The sequence below is a fragment of the Cyanistes caeruleus genome, chromosome 6, assembly GCF_971803275.1.
Source record: "Cyanistes caeruleus chromosome 6, bCyaCae1.hap1.1, whole genome shotgun sequence".
Classification (NCBI taxonomy): Eukaryota; Metazoa; Chordata; class Aves; order Passeriformes; family Paridae; genus Cyanistes; species Cyanistes caeruleus.
Window position 1 is genome coordinate 6,988,404 of NC_141706.1, and position 24,182 is coordinate 7,012,585.

The 24,182-nt window shown below is 38.2% G+C and overlaps 1 long non-coding RNA gene across 1 annotated transcript; it reads left to right on the plus strand.

Moving 5' to 3' along the window:
- The first annotated feature begins 295 nt into the window (after window positions 1-295).
- On the plus strand, window positions 296-23,488 carry LOC111930547 (uncharacterized). The gene is made up of 12 exons (XR_015287714.1): window positions 296-541; window positions 2,123-2,301; window positions 4,881-4,983; window positions 5,944-6,005; window positions 6,487-6,696; window positions 7,061-7,579; window positions 9,862-9,997; window positions 11,642-11,739; window positions 12,834-12,885; window positions 16,887-17,004; window positions 22,187-22,278; window positions 23,043-23,488. It is a non-coding gene; the product is annotated as an uncharacterized LOC111930547 (long non-coding RNA).
- Window positions 23,489-24,182: the final 694 nt, after the last annotated feature.

The following is a 24,182-nucleotide window of genomic DNA, read 5'->3' on the forward strand; positions in this document are numbered from 1 at the left end:
TCTCCTTATCCCGAGTGTGTCCCGGGACAGGGCCTCCTCATCCCCAGTGTGTCCCGGGGCAGGCTGTCCTCATCCCGGATGTGTCCCGGGACAGGGCCTCCTCATCCCGGGTATGTCCCGGGACAGGGCCTCCTCATCCCGGGTATGTCCCGGGGCAGGGCCTCCTCATCCCGGGTGTGTCCCGGGACAGGGCCTCCTCATCCCGGGTGTGTCCCGGGGCAGGGCCTCCTCATCCCGGGTGTGTCCCGGGGCAGGGCCTCCTCATCCCGGGTGTGTCCCGGGGCAGGGCCTCCTCATCCCCAGTGCGTCCCGGGTAGGCTCTCCTGGTCCCGGCTGCCGCCTCCTCCCGTGCCGGTCCCGCGGCACCAGTAGATGGAGCTCCAGGATCCCGATTGCTGCAGGGACCGTGAAATGGGAGCGGAAGGGCCCGGGGACACCTTGCTGTGTTCCTGTGGAGCTGCCGCTTGCCCTTTGCTGTGCCGATGAACTTGAGCTGGGAAATGGATGCGAGCGAGGCGCTTCTCCGGATCTGAGAAGTCAGGTTGGCTAAAAACAAAAACAACAACAACAAAAAAATTCGTCAAGCCTTTCATAGAATGATAGAACGTTTTGGTTTTTTTGGTTTGGGAGGGACCTTAAAGATCACGGAATTTCCATCCCCCTGCCAAGTGTAGGGATGCCTTCCACTATCCCAGGCTGCTCAAGGCCCCATCCAACCTGGACATAAACATGAGCAGACGGGGCATCCACAGCTTCTCTGGGCAACCTGTGCCGGTGCCTCTCCACCCTCAGAGGTAGAGAATTTCTTCCTGATATCCAATCTAAACCTACTCTAAGTTCAAATTCATTCCCCCTTGTCCTAAAGAATCCGTTTTTCTCCGTCTCTCTTGTAGCTCCCTTCAGGTATGAGTAGGCTTCAATTAGGGCACCCTGGAACTTCCTCTTCTCCAGGCTGAACAAACCCAACTCTCTCAGTGTTTCTTCCAGGAGAGGTTCTCCATCCCTCAGATAAATTTGGTGGCCTCCTCTGGACTTGCTCCAGCAGGTCCTTGCTGTGCTGGGGCCCCCAGAGCTGGGTGCAGCACTGAAGGGGGGGTCTCAGCAGAGCAGAGGAGCAGAATCCCCTTCCTCACCCAAAGGGCTCTGGATACAGCTCAGAATAGAGTTGGGTTTCTGGGCTGAGAGCTCACTCTGCTGGGTCATGTCTGGTCTTTCCTCCACCATTTATTCCTGGGTGTCTCTCCCCAAACCATACTTCCCAAATTTCATCTGCTGCCAGTGACACTGCAGCTCTTAATACCAAATTATCACTGTCAGGGCAATTAAAGATACTGGCACTCAATAAGCCTATTCTGTATATTGTGTCTAAAAATTTCTGTGCATCCACATTTAGGCTCTTGCCAGAATCACACTACTGTATGATAAAATACATAATTTTCCATCTCGGAGAAGCTGTTTCCTCAGGTGTTGCTGGGGCAGGGTGGCTGGTGGCACTTTATCTGCTGTGTATTTCATGCCAGACCTAGTGAAAATAAAAATAACTCTCTTTAGGCCCAAAGGAGAGGAGCAGGTGTATTCACACATCACAGGATAAATATTTAGATAAATAGCAAGGATATCTAAAGCCCTATCTAAAGCTTTCCCATGGACTTTCTGTTAGTACACACTTGTGCTGGATTCTGTTCAAAGCACAGCTAAGTAGCACAGAACAGTCAGAGCTTTCTAAATTCCCCTTTCAGATAAAGAAGTTTAGATGTCACATGTCAAATGTAATCTGACCTCAGGGGTTTCAGCCCAGTCTTTAACAGGCATTTCTCACCCTTGAGAAAATGCCTGGCTTTTGAAACAATGCTTCCTTTCAAGAACTTCGGCTTAATATTGTGGCATGAAGGTCAAGATTGTCTTGTACTGACTGACAGGAGCACAGCAGCTTTCACAGTGGTTCCTTTCTTCATATGTGGCTTTTACTTGTGCTTAACATTTTGAACCAGAAAATGAAGAGAAAGTATAATTTTCTGTGTGAGGCTTTGATGTGTTCTGTCTTTTAGCCTCACTATTGTTGTCATATTGTCATAATACTGAATTCTTATTCTCCTATTAACTGATGCCCCTTATTTGACAGGACTGTTTACTTTTGTTGGTCTTAAGTTTCTGGCAAGGTACACAGACAATTTTGACTTGGACCTTTCAGTGGAAGGACACAGAGACAATTCAGTGAGTCTCCTCTGTGCAGGCTACCAATGGAATAAACAAAGAATGGCCCTGTACAAGTCAGGTCAGCTCAGCCCAGACAAAATGAAGGTAAGTTACAGTGCAGGCAGGCTGGGAGCAACCACCAGAAGGGCTGGAAAAGGTTATATCAAAATGGTTATGTTCTTAGATCTGAATAGAGGTTGTAAAAGGAACCTGCAAATTGTACATGTGCAATTGAGCCCCAGAGGCAGCTAGCCAGCAGACAGCTGTCTGGGGACCGTGTGGCAAATTCCCCTGGGAACAGCCCTGCCTGGGCTAGGTTGCACGTCCTTGCCATCACCTGTATGAAGTCCTACTCTTGCTGTGGTGGCTGTCAGGTGGCTGTGTGAGCTGGCTCCTGGCCTCCTTTCCTGGGGTGGGACAATGTGCCAGGAATAATGCACTTGTTTGGCAGCTGTGGATTGGAACATGAATCTGCAGTGTGGGGGTCTTAGAGGAGCCTGTGTTGCTCTTGATTCACAAGCCACAGTGGTCAAACAAGCAGGTTTTTTTTTGATGTAGCTGACATGTTATGTGCGACCTCTTCTACTGGAAATGGCCTTTTCTCAGAGGTACCTGAGTCACTCACTGTCACCTCAGGCTACACTTGCTGTGATGTATTTTTTTCTCAGACTGAAACTGAAGTAATTTAGAAAGGGTGCCCAGAAGGACAAGAGACAGATAGCTTAAGTAGTAGGGCTCTTCCCAAACTCTCAGGGATGGCAAATGTTGAGGAATTGAAGGATACTTATTCAGTTGGTTTTTTTTTTCCTAAGTTTTGAAAAAAGTTAGAAGTCTTTTTCTAAGTTTTTCTTTTTGCCTGAAAGGCACTGCTTTTTATTAAATAAGCTTTTGCAAAAGCTCTCTTAGCTTTTGGTACTTGTGGTCACAAGCCAGGAACAGAATTGTAGGTGATGTGCCTGAGTCACTGTAACACTAAATGGGGACTCCTCCCTGAAGCTCACTCCATGCAAGGAAAAAATTAATACCCCTCAAAAAATGAGACCACAAGTGGTCAAATTTTAGTGGGAATGCCATGAAATAGTATGCAAGACAGGGAAAACCCCATTTTCTCACTAAATCACCATTAGAGCCACCTGTTTTCAAGTTTCTCCAGGGCTGACAAATACATCCCCGTGTCTTTACATCTAGGAATTTCATAATCTTTCTCCAGGAAAAAAATAATGTCAACTACATTGGCATACAAAGAATGCATAATAATCCACCTGGAGAAATGGATGCATCTGTTGTCTGAGTCCTAAAAATCTCAGTTTCTAACTGGGTGAATATCTGAGATCTAATAGTAAACTTTGGCAAGGTGGCTTATCTGTTTGAATTATACTGGTTTCAAAGTCCTGTGTAATATGATGATATCAAGGGTTGGGGAGAATGTCTTTAAGCCTGGCTTTTTAAGCTTCTCTTCTTTAGGACTAATTCTTTCTGAAGCAAACCTGGGAATCAATAGTGGGTTTGGTAGGAGATGCCAAGCTCTTAAAAACCCACCCTGAGGTAACTCAGGGAGACTGCAGCAAGCATCTTCAGATTCCAGTTTCATAATGTATAATGAGCAGAATACAAACACTTAAAAATAGAACCTTTTATTTATTTATTTTTATTCTTTTTTTCAACTGGAAAATCAAATATGTTTCAATCAGTTACTTCAGGCATTGGTACTTATGAAAGAAAAATGACATTATTTTTGGCATGGAAAGAATGTTGGAAGACTTAGAAAAGAAAATGGATAGCTACTGCATAAAAGTAGCTTTTAATATGCTGATCCCCAGAGGTGCTGCCCCTTGGGCTGGGAGCTGACTGCAGGCACAAGAATTGATGTGATGTTTGCTGCCTCTCTAGTGGTGATTAACTTTAGGAAAATAAATGTAATTAGTTGAAGTACCTTATGTGTCATGCTCCTAATGAATGCTATCATTTAAGAATAGTACTTACATTTATTAGAAACACCTCCTTAAGAGTATTGTTTTCTTGGGGTTTTTCCTAAAATAAACTTATCTGGGTCTTAATAATGCCAATGCCAAGGAGTAGAGTCTCTGTTACAGGCAGCCCATGCAGTAGCTCCTACTGTTCCACTTCTCCCACAGAATTTTGTGAGTGAACAGGGTGTACAAACACACAGCACCAGGCATGGATTCTCCAGCAGGATGTGTCCTGTGTGCAGGGACAGCCTTGTCCCTCCAGTCCTGGGTGAACCACGGGTGGATTTCCTGGATGGTTCTGAGTTTATTTACATGTCAAAAGTGATTTATGGGTCATGGAGTTTGCTTTAAATGAGTTAAAAAGTAGAGAGGTAATTAATAAATTGTAAGTGTCTAGATTTTTCTGGCTTACCAGCTGAATATTTTGGTATTCTCTCATATTTAACAGTCTGTCTGTTTTCATTATGAACTGAATTTGCAATAAAGTACAGGGTTTAATTTTGATAAAATTATTATTGGGTAATGTGCATTGCTAACTCTCTTTGTTTGCCTGTAATAATCCAGTTTATCCAGATATTGCAGAAAAGGTCATCTAAGAGTTACTTGACTGAAGTACAGTGTGTTGGCAATGTGAAATGCCACCTTTTCAAATCAAGGCATAAATAAGTCTTTTAACTTTACTGCTACTTTTTCTCCTCTTTCCCAATAATGTAGCTACGTTCTGATTATATGGCAGTACAAACATTCAGATTCCTTATTTTCTCCATAGTTGTGCAGACTGTGATCCTATAAAGCCCTCACATTCTTTGCATAGAAGGTTTGTTTTGTTTTGTATTATTCATTTAGAGATGGAAATGATTGTTTGCAGTCAGTTTATTTTGATATTCTGGAACCAGTAAACAGTGTCGGGGCTAAGACACAAAGGTTAGCTGCTGAGTCTGGCTCTGTTGCATAGCTCTTCTGGGGTTAAGATATGTATTTAGTGTTCCAAATCTCTGATATTATTCATAATTCTAGAGGAAAAAAAAAGAGTCAGTTAATGAATAGCAACAATTTTTGAAAGATGTAACATTATGTCACTCAAAAGACACGCAGGGAGAAGGTAGGATTGCATCTGAGTGTTTTCCAGCATTGAAAATATGGCAGAAGCATTGTTCCTCAAAAGTAATGTGCTCTTCCTGAAATGTATTATTTAACAGAAACGTGGGGGTTGTGAGGATTTGGGTTGGTGTGGCGGTGATTTTAATTCACCATCTGGCTCCCTAGACCCTAATAGCCTTTCATTTATTTCATATTCACTAGGGCATAGAAAATGCTCAAGGTGTTTAAAATATTACGTGGTTTAAAAAGAACTAGGTAAATGAAATTATAATTATTAAGTAGGGGAATTACAGTGGAAAGTTTTTGAGTGCTTTCCAGGAGGATGCACAAGCTCAGACTTGCCTGATCTATTTCCACCTATGTCCTTTCATGGTCTCTTTTTCCAAGCCATTTGGGAAGCTTCCTTATCTGCACATTGCTCTGTAAGGGGTAGGTGTGCCATCTGCATATTATTGTAAATTAGAGGATCCATCCATCTACTATCTTAGATGAGTATGGCTTTCCTGCAGGACTTTGTTAAATTGTGTAAATTTAATTTTCATATCCCTTCTGGAATATTGAACAAAACTAATTTTATGACTGTAGGGTTTGAAAGCAGAAGGGGCAGTAAGTTAATATAATTAATCATTGTGTCATTGCTGCAGAATAATGGACTAATTCTCTTCCTAATTTCCAGTTACTTATCATTTGAAATCTCACAGGGAAAACAGCACTGTGTAGAAAGAACAACCAATTAAAGTAAGTGTTTTGTTTCATCATCTTAAGCAACTGTAACAGAACTGAGGAAACTCTGGTTGTGATTTATTAGTTGCATTTTTTGAGTTTTTATATACAGCTAGATATTTGCCTGAACTGCTTCATATGGAAAAAGTAATGAATTTCCCCATATTGACATATTTTTGTGCATCAAATTTGCATTTTAAGAAAACAGTCAAGTACACAGAATAATTAGCTTGAGTTAAAAGGAACAAAACAAGCCATCTAAAACTCTTTGTTAAATTTTTTTTATTCCAGCTCTGAAAAATTAAACTCGCCCTGCAATTATGAAAAATCAGCAGTGGTCTGCCAACAGGTCCTAATTTGGCCCCTTAAACTAACTGCTTATGTTTTACTTACAGGACTGTTTCAAATATTTATTTTATAGATGCTCATTTTAAATGTACTTACTACCTGTCACTCACTTGAGCGTGGGACTGTGGGCTCTACTAAACCTTTGCAGGTTCAGGGTTGGACTGACACAACAAAGATATCTCTGATATCCCCCATTGGGTTTGGAGTTTGGATGATTTTTAGAGAGAATATCAAGAAGGTGAAAGAGAACAAACAGGAGTGAAGCACTGGGAAATACTGGATCAGAGGTAGAACTAAGGGGAAAAGAGCATCACAGAAATGACTGTGTGGAGTCCATAAAGATGCAGCTGAGTGCCAGGTGAGGTGATGGAAAAGCAGAGTGGGAATGGAGGAAGGAATAGGAAGTTTTGGCACGTGTGAGATTAGACTCCGTGGGATGGGCAGGACAGGAAATGAATAGAAGAGGAAGATAATGTGGTAGCTTCTGTTGCTGTATAGAGTTCAGCATCATTTCTGGCAGCAAGCTGGAAAGCATTTAAATGCTGAGCTTTCAACTAAAAATTCTCATTAAGTTGAGGCCCAGCAACCCTCTTTGAAAGGTTAAAGCAAAAACACCAAACAAGGCAGCATTTTCCCCACTGTTTTTTATGTAAGTACAGATAATTGAACTGAACTTGGAGGAAATACTAACTTGAACCTTTTTATTTTCTTTCCTTGAACAGGAATTCAGCATGAACTGTTTGCTAGTTTGAAGTTTTATTAATTTGGAGCAACTTTAGTCACTGCTGAACCCAAATGAGAATCAAATCGAATAGCTAAAACACTCGACTGTCTAAGTAGATGTAAAAATTCAGGATCAGTTTGCGGCAATACTATTTTCTGCATTTTTAGTTTTGATCCCACTTTTCATTTATCCTGCCCAGATTCTTTCCAGGCTCCTGCTTTGACTCAAGGGTGCTATGGCTTGTAGGAGACCTTCTGGTGGGATGAGCTGGAGAGATTTCATGTTGGGGTTTAAACTGTGTGAGTAGCATTGCTCAGAGTCCTCTTTCTTTGATATTGCTCGATTACTGCTTTCATCCTCACAATGAGCTTCAGGAAGGGTGCAGAGGAATGACTTACCTGCCTGCCAGACACTAGAGAGAATATTTCTCCATGTTGTGCTGTGCTGCGGAGTCAGCTGTCCTCACTGCCTAATTGTTAGATGAGCACTGCTGTGACAAGCCACTTGGAAAAAGCAGGTATTGTGTGGGTTTTCATCTAGAGCTGACATCAGGTGTTTTTAAGAAAAAAAAAACTGGGAGATTCACATAGAAATTGCCACTCAAGAGTTCATGCCACTTTTGTTGTTAGCAAACTTAAATGCTGCACAAGCAAGCTTTTGGAGTTTGATTTTTGTTTTCCTCTGTCTGGGGAACATGATGTCAAGTGTCCATTTTTTATTTTAAGAATAGTCTCAAAGACTTGATTGTTCTTTGATCCTAATGCTGTGCTGAAGGTAGTTCAAAGTTATAAGGAGTTATGTATGCTGTGTCTTAATGAAATGCTTGTCTGAAATTGTACTGATAGCCTGCTGTGAAAAAATCAATTTGCCATCAGCAACTGAATGTACTTGATGCTCAATTTAGTTCACCCAACTATTTCACGTTCGTTCCCTGTAGTAAAACAAAAGGGTCCTGAGAATTAATTACAGTGTTAGCATCTGCTCGTGGCAGCTTTGCTGATATACTTGGTGGAATAAGATACTTGAGGCGGGAGGGAGATGGAGTGTAAAGTTTCTCCCACTGCCATTTCTTATGCAAATATCTTTTGAAGGACAGGCTCCTCTGGTGTTTCTGGTACTTTTTCTTTTGGCATTAGAGCACTCAGTTGTGTTCAAAACTAGCAAATACTAATTGCTTCCAGATAATTTGTGTTATGACACTTTTTTGTAGTTCATATTTCCATAACTGCTGGCTGCACAGTGGAGTATTTTTTGTTTGAATGTTGGTAATGATATTTCTTAAAGTAAATCCTAAACATTTTGGGGGATCAGTAGATGAATGAGAAGTTGCTAAAACTGCAGGTTCCTGAGATTCCCAATGTTGAATCTTGTGTTAGTGTAATTCCAGCCTGCTGTACCAAGCACATTGTGGAGAAGCCTTGAATGCTGGACAAGAATACTTTTGTCTTTTGCAAAGTCTTATTCAACAGTTTCATGTTTTTTAACATTAAAAGTTGTCAGTGTGCTCACATGCACTGAGGTTTTATTGTGCTGAACATATAAACTGAGCAGAGACACAAGCACACAAAATATCAGTAATTTTAGGATTTTAATATTTCATAATTTTGTATTTTCATGCATATTAAAGTAAATAAACTTTGGTCACTTGGTCTAGGAGAAGGATCAGGTCCTGTAATTTTTGCCTGGGCTTTTTATTTTTTTATTTTTTTTTCTGAACCATCACAAGGTATAAATTATCTGTCTTAGAATGCCTGAGAAAACATGACCTCTCAATTCCAAGAGATTTTATTTGTAAGTTGTCTATAAGTTCTGTCATGTTGGATTTGAAATGTGTTCATCCACATCACTGCATTTGAGAGAGGATCATCTTAGACTGCTGTGAGAGAGGGCTTGAAATTTAATCTACTCATGGATGATTGTGATGCCTGTAATGGTGGTAGAGTTGTCTTATTTGCATTGCAGAATGATTTTGCTTCATGTAATTATAATAAAACCCCTAAATTTAGTGAAGTCAGACCAGGTTCATTTAAATTTTCTGTCCATTAGGTTGCCATGTACCAAATGGTTTTAACTTCCTAACTTGTAAGAAGATTGTTGAAGCAGTACCTGACACTGGTCAGGTGCAGTGGTAATTAATACTGAAGTGAAAAGAAAAATACATAAACTAAATATTTAATAAATTAATACTTTTCTAAAACTGCAGTAACATAGTGTGACATTTAATATGCACACCTGCCTATCTTGTTTCTTCTACCCTCTAAAATTTTAACTGAGGGTTCAAAGAGTTTTTCTTTGCTCCCCATTGGCTCAGCAATGGAAGAACATTTCTGTATTTTGCAGATATGCTTTATTAGAACATCACATGGCAGGAATTTAAACTCTCTGCATATGGAACCATTTTTAAAAGAACATTTGCTGCTCCAACAGAGTAAACATAGCCTCTAAATAATTATTTTTGTATCTACTTAGCATGGCCATCCTAATCAGGAAAAAAGTCATATTTCCTTATAAATGAAAGGTGGTTATATATCAAAAGTGCTGCTGAGAGTGTTTGTGATCTCTTTAGACATGAACAGATACTCAGGTGAATTGAAAACTAGGGTTTTTACAGTTCTTGAATATAGTTTTTATCAAGGTATATGCTTCAAGTGTTGTTTGGCAGTATTGAGGGGACAGAAAAGAAAAACCTGTTCTATCATTCTATAATTTTTATAGTACACGGTAATTGTTACCATAAAAATACATTATATATGTTTACATAAGCTGTAAGACTTCCAAACCAATTTTTTTCTGTGTTAGCTTTGGTCCACAAGGCAAGCAGAATCTTCTCATCATCATTCCTTGCCTGAGAAATAATTGCCAAAAAGAAGTGGGTTTTTTTTGAATACTTCAGCAAAACAGAAGTGGGAATTTGTATGTGCTTTCAATTTGATAGGTAGGGAAACAATTAATAATTTTCCTTTTTTCTTTTTTTGGTGTGGGAAAAGTATTCCTGATAGCCTAATATTTAACACAGCTGGGAGGAAAACTGTAGGTTTTGTACACCACTTAATTTCTCTAGACATTGAGATGTCTTCACCTGGAGAAGGAGCCTATTTTGTGTCTAGCATTTTTCATTAGAGGTACTAATTAGCAATAGCTAACAAATGATGCTGTTATGCATTAATACTCAGAAGTGCATCCAGGATGGATGGATCCACATTGGATCCATCACTGAAATTGGGAACACCTGCTCTCAGAGCTCTGGGCAAGATACCAAATGTAGAGATGCTATTGAAACAGCATGTACAGAGTATTTAATATAGTTTTAAATAGATTGTTTTGTGGATTATTTTGAAGTAAGCATTCTTAGTGTGGTTGCCTGCACTGCTTGGAATTGGACTTGATCATTCAGATTGTCCCAGGTCAAAGGTCCAGTGGAGGGGTGAGGGCACTATTGTCTTTATCCATGTTTGGTGTCAGTAAAATATAGAATATTTTGTTACATTCCTATTTAACATAGATCAGTTTTCAAGCCCTGATTAACTCCTTACTGCACTTGTCTATCTCTGTGGCAAAAAGACCTTTTCTTCAGCTTTGAAGGGCCTTCATTACTTATCTTTCCTTGATTTGTGGTAGCTGCATACATCACATTGAAACCCTCACCTTCCTTTATGGTAACAGAAGGGTTTCAAGTCCACCTTAAAATACTTCAGGAGTTGGACTCATGTGTGTAGTTAAGAAAAATAAATTAAATAAGGTCCTTCTTTCAAATAAACCCCTCTCTGTTAACCATGGCTGGACGTACGGGGAAAATGCACACATTACAAAACTCTCTTTTCTTCTGTTCTTATTTTAGTCCAGCTCATAAATTTGCAGATATTTATTTTTTCCCCCTAAATGTTCCTAAAATAATAAATTATAAACTCAAATTAAAGTTAATATTTATGGTTTATTATCATTATTTATATATTATTAATATAGATAAATCTACATAGATATATATTAATATATTATATTATTATTATTTCTATATTTAGTTATTCTAGTTATTATTTATGAAAGTTACAGCTGCTAATTTTTTCGTGCTCCTGTACCTACCAGAAAACCAACCAAATGGACTTTTTATTTGTGGGATGTTTTTATTTTATTGTTTCCTTGTTTGTTGGCTGCTTTGCACTGAAACAGTATTTTCATCTGCTTCCTTAACCAAGGCAGAAAAGTCTTGATTTGGACTTGCCAAATTTCTCATGTTTTTAGCATGTAGGTATAGAAAGGTTACAGGGTTGGATTTTTTAGATGATTTCTCTTATCATATATTGTCTGCAAACCAGAGGTTTAGAGGGAGGGTGGGGAATTACATTAGAACAAGTCTTTAATAAGCCATCACAACAGGTACATATATTTTATTGGAGACTATTTCATTGCCACAGCCCAATGCCTACTAAGATAAATATTTATGTAAGAGGGTGCTTTCTACCTGCATATCTTATTTCATTTGTATTAGTTTTTTAAACTATGGAAACCACTTCATATTCTTTGTACAGCAATCTGTACAAAAATTCTGCAATGACTTGTGTTTTAACTGAAAAACTTTTAGGGGTCTTCCAGTTGAAGAAGTTTGGAACAAATGCATTAAATTTGATGGCAGGCAACCTTTGAGGAATATAGACAGTTGTATTGAAAAGTAAAGTAACGGTAAGAATTAATTTTTACTCTTGACATTTCTCTTCAGTAAATAACTTTCTTACAACTGCTCTCATAATTCACATGCCCCTGTTTGTATTCTTAAATTTTGATAGATCTCTGCACTTTACGACTGTTCAAACTGCATGTTGATGGCAGTAAAAACGAATGACATTTAATTTAGTACCACTGAGTTTTCATTTTCAAGGAATATCTTAAGTAAATGCACCAATGTGGTACACTCTGGAAGATCCTAGGAACAGTTTTTTGTACCCTTTCCCCCTTTCCAATCTTTGAGAGCCAATCTTTGAGATTATAGATGTTATTTTGAGATTTTTGCATAAAGTAGATAGCTGAGCATGTGTTTGTGTGCACTAAACCATGTGTGTTCCTGGGAACTTTTTTATTTAATGTTAAAGAGAAATTGGTACCTTCCCAGTTCATGATAACAAAGTATGGAATTAAGGAATACATACATTTGATTGTGGCAGAAAACCAAATGGAAAAGAACAGCACTGAAAACAAGACAGCAGGGTTAACATAACTTTTAGGGGAGAAAGGCATATTTGGTTGCTTACCTTTTCCTTCTACTTAATATAATTACCTCATTTGTGACTTTTCATTAAAATCTGCCTTACTGTCATGTAGAAAAATAAATTTTAATTGGTGCTACCTTTAGTGCATTTTCAGAGACCCAGCGAAATCTGTAATTACTTGCAATTTTATAATTCATTTTAAATACATAATGACATAGCTATTTGCCTATGTAATCTATGTACTGGTATGCCACTTCATGCAAGGAAGAATGTGTTTGTTTTTTTTTGCAGGCCCATGTTTAGGTGATGCTTGATTTAATTTTTTAATGATAAACCTTAGATAGCATTTAAAATTGAGATTTTTTGTGTACGTGCTGAGTGACTGAACTGTTTTGATTGGTATCAGACAGGTTTAAGGCTGGCTTTACATGTTTAAGCTAGCTTTATGCAAGTTATAGGGTTTTCATTATGAAAGTTTTAACACTGAGAATACCAAGTATCAGTGCACAAAATACCAAGAGATTTTACTGCAATCACATCTAAGACATTTCTCTTTCATATTTACTACAGGAAAAGTTTTGAACTGGATGCCATGACTCGCAAATTGATCCCCATCTCAATGGTAAAATCAGTAAATGTTTGATCTGAAAGGAAGAAATATTGATGATTTCTGAATATAAATTCTAACACATCATTGTACAGTGGCCTCCACTTTTCATTCAAGGTCACATCACCTTTTATAAAGGATAGCTTGAGCCTCTCTAGGCTATTGAAAAGGAAATGTAGAATAAAGATGCCACCTTGTGGGTGAACTAAATGATGCAGTAGATGATTCAAAATGTTTGACAAGCAGATTCTATGTATTTGTGACTGGCTGCTGGAAATTGAGTTTATTTTTTCTTAAATATTTAAAGTTATTTTTAGAGTTTAGGTTCATGAATTTTTATGAAGTGTCTAAGTAACTACAGCTGGGCCATTCTGGAGTAGGTGTTAAATGACTGCTAAAAATCATGCTTGTAACCACCACATAATTTTGGCATCAAATTCAATGCATTGTTCCTAATGTATTAAAGCACAATTTTAATTGTGTCATACAAACCTGATTGAATGACAAAAAAACAAACAAAAAGGGGAAGATTTTGCAGCTATTCCCCTGTGTGAAAACCGAATGGTGATGCATTCAGGTTCCTGTGCTGGAATTTCCAATACATACCAAGATTAACACATTACCTGTGTTAATTTGTCATTCTTAACTGCATGTCATGGATTTCTTGCAGTGTTCAAAGAAATACCAGGTGTCTACAGACCCTGGTGCCATGGTTTTGACTCACCTTTGCCTTGGGCAGGTTTATATAGAATGCTCTGGATTTTTAGGACTTTATTTCAGTGTTTTTTGACACATTCAATGGTAATGGCCTCTCCCAGCTGCTCTATATGGGGAACACAACTGAGAGAAATGGTACTAATACCTCCATTCTTGTTTAGATTTTTGGAGATCCATTCATTCTGGATTTTGCTTTGGAAAATCCATGTTTATTGTGCACCCCAGGTTTCTTGCATAAGAATCTGACAAACTCTTCAGTGTCGCTTAGACTTGTTTGTGGCATTGTGAATCTTTGATGTGACACTGGTGTGAGGAACACTTTCTGCTTATTTAAGGCACTGTGAGCAACATCATATTCCTTTGGATTTATTTCTTCCTGGCTTGTCTGCAGGTTTCAGGAGGATTGTTAATGTAACTGATGTAAATACCTCAGTAAGGTTCTCTTTTTCCATGAAATTTGGTTCAGATTAGGCAAAGGCAACTGCTGTCCTCTCCCTTTTTTATGGACAAGTGGGTTAATGCAGGAGGGGGCTCTGCAGTGCAGCTGAGTAAGTCATCACTGGCAATTAATTTCTCCACATCTGGCATCTCAGATTATTTTATAAAGGCATGGTTTTGCTGGCCAAGTGGTAGAGATAGACTCTTCATTTGGTAGCTGGAATGGCAGAGGAATTCCTGATACCTGGTCACAGCTCTGAAATCTGCTTCTTGTCCACATGCTGCCCCCTGAGCTGCTGAGAAGACTGTGGGAAGCTGCAGTAGCACAGAGTCTTCCCTGTGAGCTCTGCTGTCTCAGGGGTCTCCTGGGGGCTGAATGTCTGGTGGCTTTTCTTGGCTGATGTTGACCATGAGAGGTCAGGTATTAAAAAAATTTATTACAGCATACTGTAAAATATTCCTAGCCTGAAGATGTTTTAGGCTGTTTTAGGCTTTAGATGTTTTAGGCTATTCTGTGTTATGCTCTGAGTTATCACCCTTAGGAAATAATCTATGACATCAAAATCATCCAAGAAGTCAAGCAATAAGTGCCAGATGCAGATTATTTTTTGAGTTTGGTTGTGTACACCTTTTAAGCGTGTCAAGTTTTAATAATCCCATGCCCCATTATTTCAGTGGTGTTTATGTATATTTAAACACTAGTGCAAGAAATTAACATTGTATTTGCTGCTTCAAAATCTATTACTGCAGCTGCCTATTCTTAATGTCCTGTAAGTGCTTGTGATTTGAATGATTTTTTTCTTCTATGGCAGCTGAGTATTCTGAACTTAATGCCTTGTGCTCAGGCTCAGAAATTACAGGGTATACAAAACATATTCTGAAATTCATTCAAACTTTTAAAACTTATTATGTCTAGCAGAGACAGATTTAAGATTACTGTGGTTTCTGCTTGAAGTACTCCAAGCAGAAATCCATACTCAATTAGGTTCTGAAACATTATGTGACCTTAATTTTCCACGTATTTTGCCCTTCAAATTGAAGATAGTATTTTAATACTATTTAAGTCTCCTGAAGAGCCTTGTAATACTATAGGCTTAAGTTGTGAAACATTTGAACAAAATGAAAGATAAAAAAGTAATTTAGAATTTTTTATTTTTTTAAATGTATAGCAACATAAATATATGCATCAAATAACACATTGAAATTGGTGATAAAAATTGCATATTTTCAGTGCGTTTTCCAGTGAAATTATGTGTACATGCAATCAACCATATTTCTTGTATGAAGGTCTTTCTTTGCATTTGACTTTTTTAGGCAGAGGCATTTCCAGTGATTCGAACCTAGGGATTTGTCTTTTATGTTGTGGTGTACTTCACATAAAATTCTACCTGCAGAGTAGATGTAGGATCACATCTCAGGAGATGAAAGACAATTTCAGAGCTAAACTTTCTTTGTGTGGAAAAAAAAGAGAAGAATTAGCTTTAAAAAATCTTACAGAAAATGTTAGGGGAGAAACGGATGTTTTCCTATTAATAAATGCAATGTTTTCTTTCAGCAATATTAAATACAAGGAAATGAAAATTATCAGCACCTGCTGGTATGCCCAGCTCCATGAGATGTTAGAACTGGACCTAATAAATGACAGCAATGGCTTCTGATATTTTATCCCCTTTAACAAAATCCTTGAGCACTCCCATGGCTGTGCATTATGACAGAGGCAAAATGCATTAATGCCAAAAATCTGGACAAATGGAAGAGAATGTAACTGAACTACAAGGGCACTTATTCTGGATGTGCAATTGGATCTATTCATGTGTATATTTTGTACGTAAAAATATTTTGATAATAATAATATTTTGATAAAGTGTGTATCTCAGTGGTTACCCTAAGTTTTGGTGCTTTGGGTTTTTTTTTGTCTAAAAATCATGTTTTTTTCATATATAATGAATATGATATGTTCATTGATATGATGTTTATTTCATATACAAAAAAGTGTTAATGGCAGGGTTTTCTGTAAATGTGTAAGACACTGCTTGCTATTATTTACTGTAACAACTTAGTGTAGGTTGTCTTACCTAAAGATTTTCATGAATTTGCTGATAAGCCCAAAGGACTGTTGAATGAAACATGCTTTTGGCAGGCCTGTGTGCTGATAGCTGCCTAACAGATTATACGAATGTCACAACCTCAAAGAGAATGGCCAGGGATGTGGCTGTCAGCACTGAGACATTTTTCAGTCACAGCTTCAGGTTGGGCATTCTACTTATTGAGCACAGGAAAAAATATAAAACATAACCCAGCAGGCAACCATTAATTGCATTTTGCTTGTCTGAGCTGCTGTTTGCCTGTTCTAGGCTGCCAAACACAGAGCTTTTCCCACGTATTTCCTTCACTGTTTCCCAGTCCTGGGGGTTTGCTGCTAGTTTGGGATCCTTCTTTGAGAGCTGCAAGTGCAGTGGTCACTGGTGGCTACTGAACTGGGTCTTAGTGGCTGGTCCAGTTCTGATGAAGTCAGAATGAATTCCTTTTGTTGACTAGACTGCCAATTCTGGTTTTGAGCATTGCAGGCTGCCTTGGCACTTGGTGAGTGTGAACATTCACCCTGTATTTCTGCCAAGCTAGGAGTAGGACAACTGTGAGTGCAGAAAGGCAGCCAGGAATCTTGAATCAGAGCTGTGAAAAATTATGTCCCCTTTAGTCTGTGCTTGTGGGTTTTATTTTGCCAAAAACTGCAAACTTGACCTCTGATTTGCTAAATATTCCTAACTAGCAAGTGCAAGCAATCTAAAAAAGGCTGTTTTAAATGATTCAAGATAGTATATTTGTTGATTTTTTTAAAAATTTTTTTTTGTTTCATCTAGAAAGCTGAGAAGTTTTGTGTCTACTTTACTAAGAGTGATTAGCCCAGCACTCTGAAATGCACAGAGTGAAAGGAGGAAGTCTGGAAGATTGTGGAAAATGCCATCAGAATATGAAAAGGTCAAACACTTATAAAAATTAAACACTTATAAAAGTTTCCAGTGTTGGTGGGGTTAAAGAAAGATCTTTGTCAGATTTCTAGAAGTACTGAGTGTACACCATAACACATTCACTTACTACTTAGAATTTTTGTCAACCATAATTTTTGTAATCATATTAATCTTTATTAAGAGAAGAAGCTTCAGTCTGATACTGGAAGGGTGGATCTGTTTTTATATCTTACTCTCACTAAGAACTAAATAAACTTGTGGCCACTGTTTCTGGCAGTTGCAGAATTTCCTTACAGTGTTATGTCACTTGTAATTGTAAGCTTGTAATCTCTGGTTTTGCATGGCAAATTCTCTGGCATTCCCAAACAAAATCAAACTTCCCTGTTCTTCACATTCCAGTCACATATAAAATGTTTTATCTCATAAAATACTGGGGAAGAATGTTCCTATCTATCATTTCACAAGAGAAGAACAAAACTAAGTTTTATTTTTGAAGAAACAACATGATCTTGTCCTTTTAAATGAAAGAAGAGATCATTTGCCTGTGAAAATTAAATCCTCCACAGTTTGTAGTTGCTTTTCAAACTCCTCAGCCTGACAGTGAAATCGTGTAATCTGATAATAGCATGCCTGAGGCTTATTGTGATTTTTTGGGCAGTGGTATTAGCAGCTGCTGTGCTCTGTTGATTTTAGTCACTTAGGGTTTGATGCTGATCTCACTGACCTGAGTGTAAATGTAGTGTGACTACACTGACTTCACTGAAATTAGCATAAACATTTTGGAGTAACTGAAATCCACATTTATTTAATCACACTTGTGGTTCTGCTGTGGGCTTTTCAGAAGTCACTAAAGAAAGAAAGGTATGGGTGACTTTCCCCATCTCTTTGTGACAGGTTCCTTAATTCAAAGAGTGTTTGTTGCTGACCAGTTGTTAGAATTGCTGTTTATCTGTCTGTGTGTTTGTACTGACAACTCAAGGTCTTTGTGCTAAATGCACACGCTGGTTGACTTTCCCTTGTCTTACAGCCAATTTGAATTGCTTTAAGATTCCTGTGCCTTGTCACTAGAATTTCTCTTTATTCATGAACCTCCTCACTGGCTTTATAGTCATTTTGAATGATATGAATGTATTTGAGTGTCTGTGGTTGGATGGAGTAATTTGACAGGTTCTAGAAGTGGTAAGTGGTTGGTGTTGGTAAATGGCCATAAATATAAACTAGTGAAATGTAGGATCTAATCCCACAGTCATTTTTCCCCCTCTGATGCTGTGGGATCAGATGGGAGATCTGTCTTTATAACAGGGACTAAGGCGTCAGGATTGTACAGAACAGAAATTGCAGCTTGTTCACAGCAGATTTTATAGCACAGATGTCTTCAGTGGCACAGACATGAATGTTTCCTATTTAGTGAAGTCTTTTTCTTAACTCTGGAGGCTTTTCAGACTGGTAAACCAAACTCTCCACAGCAGACCCTTCAGTTTTTTCCTTATAGTAAGGCTAGTTAATTTGAGGCTGAGCCTCATGTGCTTTTTTCCTCCTTTATTTTACTGACCAAAGAAATTTAATGGGAATCTTGTGCCCCTTTGTTTCGCATGGCTCTCTAAATCTCCCATTTCAGTATTTTAAAACTTCAAGTAAAAGATGAAGGTGTTAGAGATATCTGTGTTAATAACTACTGACTGCTACTCATAACTGGTGATTAAGTAGTGACCAGTGTCTGTAATCTCTGATAATAAACTGGTTCGCTGTATCTTTCATGCATCCTCAGTGTAATTTAGGGATAGCACAGAAATGTTAAACAAAATCAAGAGGTAAGAAAAGGAGGAGAATGAAAGAGTTTTTTGAGCTGTTTTTTTTCCTGGTACAAGGGAGGCTGTCTGGAATACATGTGAAAGCAGGATTTTAGCTGTGTCCAGGCTTGGAGGAACTGCAACACACAGAGAAGGTCACCCTTGTCTTCTGCCTCCTTTCCTTTGTGATTCTGATCTCAGCAGCCACAGGAGAAAGCAAATGTGTTGGTCTAGGAGAGAAAGTCTCCAGAAGTGTCTGACCTAAACCATGGCTTTCTCTTGGCTCAGACTGACAAGTTCTGCTTTTGTCACTGAGGGCAGGGGTGACCCAGTATTCCAGTGCTTCTGCTCCCTGCTCAGACAAAAGCTGATGCAGCTGTTAAAGGGCTGTAGTGCTGCACAGGACACACCTGGCTCTGGGAATCTCTAGGAAAGTGTTCATGTGTTTTTTAGGAATTCCTGGCCTGCTTTCTAGGAATTCACCTCTCAGATTTCCAGGCATTTGCACTGTGCTTTCTAGGAAATGCCAGCTTCTGCTTTCTACTTATATTTTCTCATCATTTTCCAGGATTATTTCCCTATGTTATTTTGTGGTTTTTTTCAGTTTGTTTTGTTTATTGTATTTTTTCCCCTGTGCTACATCATGATAATTCCCCTCAATTTACAGGAATCGCTTATGTGCCTTCTGTAAATTTCCTCTTTCATTTCCAGGAATTTATCTCTGGTTTTCAGGAATTCTCCTTGTCTGCTTGCTACGAATTTAACCTCCCATGTTTTGTGAATTTTCTTTGTGCTCTCTGAGGAATCTCCCCTCTAGGGAGGTATCCTTCATAGATTTTTTGCTCTGTACTTTGTAGGGATTTACTTTGCATGTTCTAGAAAATTTTCCTTATGCTTTCAAGGAATTCTTCTCTGCCTTCTAGAAATCTTCTCTGTGCTGCATAGATATTTTCTCCTGCAAATTCAAGTAATTTACACTCTGCTTTCTCAGACATTCTATATGTGTTTTGTAGAAATTTTCTGCAGGTTTTTGAGGAATAAACCCTTTACTTTCTAAGAATTTCTCACACGCTTCCTTGGATTTCACCTTTCATTTTCTGGGAATTACATCTTTTTCATTTAAACTAAGGGCAAAAAATGGACTACTCACAAATGGTTAATTTATTAACTAGTAGAATCAACTATTTATATGGTTTATAGCTCAAGCCTTTTGTGTTGAGCCTTTACTTATTGCAAGCTGCAATGGGGTCCTGGCCCCATTTTTTTCCTGTTCTAGGTGCTGCTCTTTTATAAGTAAAACTGTAGGATGAGGCCTCAGTGTGCACTCATAGCTCTTGCAGTACTTGTCTTCTTGTATGAATCAATTTCCATGTAATAATATTAGAACATTAATTGTGATAACTGGTGTTATCTTAATTTAACAGATAAGGAAAATTGTAGCAGGAAGGTGATGTAACTTCTCAGCTCCCAAAGGAGCTTAGGGAAGATTTAATTTCTAGCTCAATTTAGAAGCAGATCCGCCAAAAGTAGAAGTGAACAGTTAGTAAGGGTTGAACTCCAGCATTCTGCTTTGCTTCAGGTTTTTTAGTCAAGTTCAGGTATTGCAGATGCTAAAAATCATGGAGGAATTGAAACAAAAGAACTAGAATGTTAGATGCTAATATATTGGCCACATAGTTCCCACCTTCCAACACCAGAAAGTTCAAGGGAGCTCCCAGCATGGCCATTTTTTATCCATGATGGACAACATCGTGTCCCTTGGCATGTCCACCTTGACCAGCAACAGCTAAACACATCTATGTGAGCCCTCATTTTCTTGGATCCCTTACAGTTTAAACTTTGGTCAAAAGCACCTACAAAAATCCTGTGAGTTGGGAAAGATAAACAACTTCAAATTTCTCTTTGGTCACATTGTCAGTTCACAAAGGAAAAGAAAGCAATTTGTGTTAGGAAAATGCCTCTAGGTGCTGAAAGCTGTCACATTCCTCCTCCCTTTTCCTGTTTGTGTCACATGATATTAAAAAGAGGCAGGTATTAATCTGCTCCTCCTGTACAACTCTAAGTTGTATAAAATGTGCTTTTATCATAGTTACCCTGAGTGGTTAAGGCAGATAATTCACTGCTGGAGTGTTTGAGATTTTTGTCTATCCATGGGGCAGTCTGCTACACCATTTGCTCATTCTTTAATTGGTTAATTAAATATGTTATAGCTTCTAGATTTGGAGATTAATAAAATCTTGCAAAATAATCTGTTAGGCACATAGAGATGGGGTAGGCTTTGCCTGGTGTCTTGCCCTGTGGTTCTGACACCCACACGATTCTGAGAAAGACCACGTGACTCTCATGAGGGAATTAAAATAACATGAATAGGAAATCTCAGTCAAAAACTAATGTAAAATCTGTATTTTTATTTTTTCTTTATTCCTTTTTTTTTTTTTAATATTGGTAGTAATCTAAATTAAGAGAGCTGTAAGCCCCTTCCTTATTTATTGTTTTGTTGATTCATTTATTTTGAACTTGTAGTATTTTCTTGTACCTCATTTATTATTTTGTTGATTTATTTATTTATTTTGTTGATTTATTTATTTTGAACTAGTAGTATTTTCTAGGGTTTACAAAGGTGTTTGTGAAAAAGTTCCTATTCCTCCTTTTTCTTGAATTGTCATATTGATAATATTAAAGAGAAAAAAACATATCCTTCACTTTATTGATTTATTAACAGAAGATTTTACTCCAGTCAGAATTTTTTAATGCAAAAATTTTGTTCAGAAGCAAAAATGTAAAATAAATTCAGGATTTTAGCCCTTTTTAAATGTTTTCAGAACATCTTCAAGAGAACAAAAAGATTTCTACATATCATTAAGCTTATCTCTTTTTTGTGTTAGTTATCACATTTTTTTTCCTGGTACATTTCAGAGAATCAAGAACTGTAATAACTTCATCATATTACAGTTAAAAATTTCTTAGATAGTAGGACTAAGAGTATTAATATTGTCAGAGACTTAAATATGGAAATAGGGTATTAATCACGTTTCATGTAAATTGCAGAACGTAGGCTATTGAGTGAGATTAGAAGTTATCTCATGATAAAAGCACTCGATCAGAAAAGAACATTCTCTTAAGTAGTTTTTGTCTCCATGTAAGTATTTTGTACTATTGTTTTCTAATAAATCACCTGTCATTCAAATAGAAAAGTCCTAGATCTGGGAAATGAGGGGCTAGGATGGAACCAAAGGGCTTAAGGATGTTGAAATGACATCTGAGATTATCTTTGAGGTTCATCAGAGGCAATGGAGCAGAGGAGCTTTCGCAGAACGCCTGCTGAAAACCTGGTCCTTGTTTTCTGTGGGAATGCAGGTTGCATGATCTCAGCTTAAGCCAATGTTTTCCATTTTCTTGCAGCTTGGATCCTTCTTTCAGCTCACTGATATCTCCCTGTGTCTACTATACCACCCCCTCATGGTCTCCAGAGACTGAAGCCCCCTTCACCAGAGGTGAGCTGTGCTGCTTTTGTCACTGCCCAGGGCAGCAGCTGTCTCAGCATGGGGAGCAGCTGCTTTCTCTGAGGCATGACCCCAAATTTCGGCACTGTGATCCCTGTCCTGCAGGAGTTGAGCCAGTTGGAGGCAGTTCCCTGTGCCTCACTTACAGTAGCCATTTGCAATGGTAGAATGAGTCTCTTTATTAAAGAATCTCTTTATTAAAGGTGGGAAACTTGTTGGTATTTCAAAAAGGCTTGTTAATCCCCTAACACTTCAGAGATTGCTTCTTCTCTTTTTTCTGCTGTGGAGCAAATGAGCTCTGACCTTCTTGCCCGGAAATGTTTAGCTAAGCTTTCCTTCTTTGGAGCATTTTAACTCCCTCTGAGCCTTGTTGTGCAGCTTCTCTTTTGGGAAAAGTAGACTTGGAAGAATCATGTGCAAATCAGCTCTCCAGGGGAATTGCAAGAGTACCCAGAAATCCTTGCATTTGTTATCCCTGTTTTGGCAGCACTGCTGAAGGATGTCCTCACATGATGCCAGTTAGAAGCAAAAATTCTTTTTTATTGGGTGCTCCAGATCAATGCTTCCCAGGTTTTTTGAAGTATTTTGAAATCCTCTTAAAATGTGTTGTATTCCATTTGCTTTGAAGGAAAAATCTATTATAGTTTTGTACTGTCTGGTGGGAAAAAAATGTGCTTTTTCCATCTCTGAATGCACCCAGTGATTCTAAAAAAGCTGAAGTATCATTTTTGACTGTGTGTTTTTTGTTTTTGCAGATCTGCTGTCCAAACCAGCATGCTGTGTTATGCCAACCCAGTGCCTTGTCAGCATGGCAGACAGAATACAGGGCTTTTGTGTTCCACCCACCCCCTCATCTCTCAGGTTTTATTCCACTTCTCTGAACAGTGGACACATTCCTGCCAGTCTCAGTGTTTTAATTTAATTTGGGCACAGGCTATATAAAACTGAACAGATGTCTGAAAGAAGTGAAGACCATAAAATGAACCTCATAATCAGCTTCATTTGAACCAAGCAATATTTTTTTTGTCTCTGTTGCCACAAAGTTCACACATGACTTGGGTGTGACAAGAGGATGCAACATGGAGAGAGGAGGTAAAGAGACTGGAGTTGGACCTAATTTTCTTCGCAATGTATTTTTGTTTTCAAGACTAGGTGTTTCTTCATCTTTTACAGTTACCAGTGCTCATTTCTCTGAAGTAAAGTAAGTTAAAAAGTAAAATTCCCCATTAAGTTAAAAAAAAAATATTAAAGAAAAGAATAAAATGTCTTCCACAGAAAATATTTTTCAACTCTTGCCCCCAAGAGACAACATAACATTCTTTTCAATGGTCATAAAAAGTGCTGGTTTCCAAGAAATTCCTGGAAACACGGGGTGGTAGTTCCATCCAGTAGGCAGGCCAGGAATTCCACAGCACAATATTTCACTGCCTAAAATAATCCATTCATCAGAAGATAAGCTGAAAAAAAATTTCGCTGAAATACTGAACTTTTGAAAATGTTTTATTTTTAAGACATTTAACATTATTTTTTTTTACCTGCAGGTAATGTAATAAATGAGGTTAATTATATAATTTTTTGAAAAGATGTCATGGTTGTGACATGACAGTGATATTCATATGTGATATCATGCCTTAAGATTGAGCCAATTCTTGCAAAGGTTTGTCTGCAAGAATGTCTCCAGTAGATATATTTTCTTACCAGTGTCTAAACTGATGAAGAAATACATGCCCTAAAACACTTATTAATCCTACAAATAGTCTAACACAGATTAAGTTTACAGGCTTTAAAGGTATTGTGTTTTGAACATAAAGCTTTTGTTTTAGGAGTCAGAGGTTGCATGTGATCAGCAATTTTCTGGTTTTCCTCCCACCCACTTGTACCTTGATGTTTTTCAA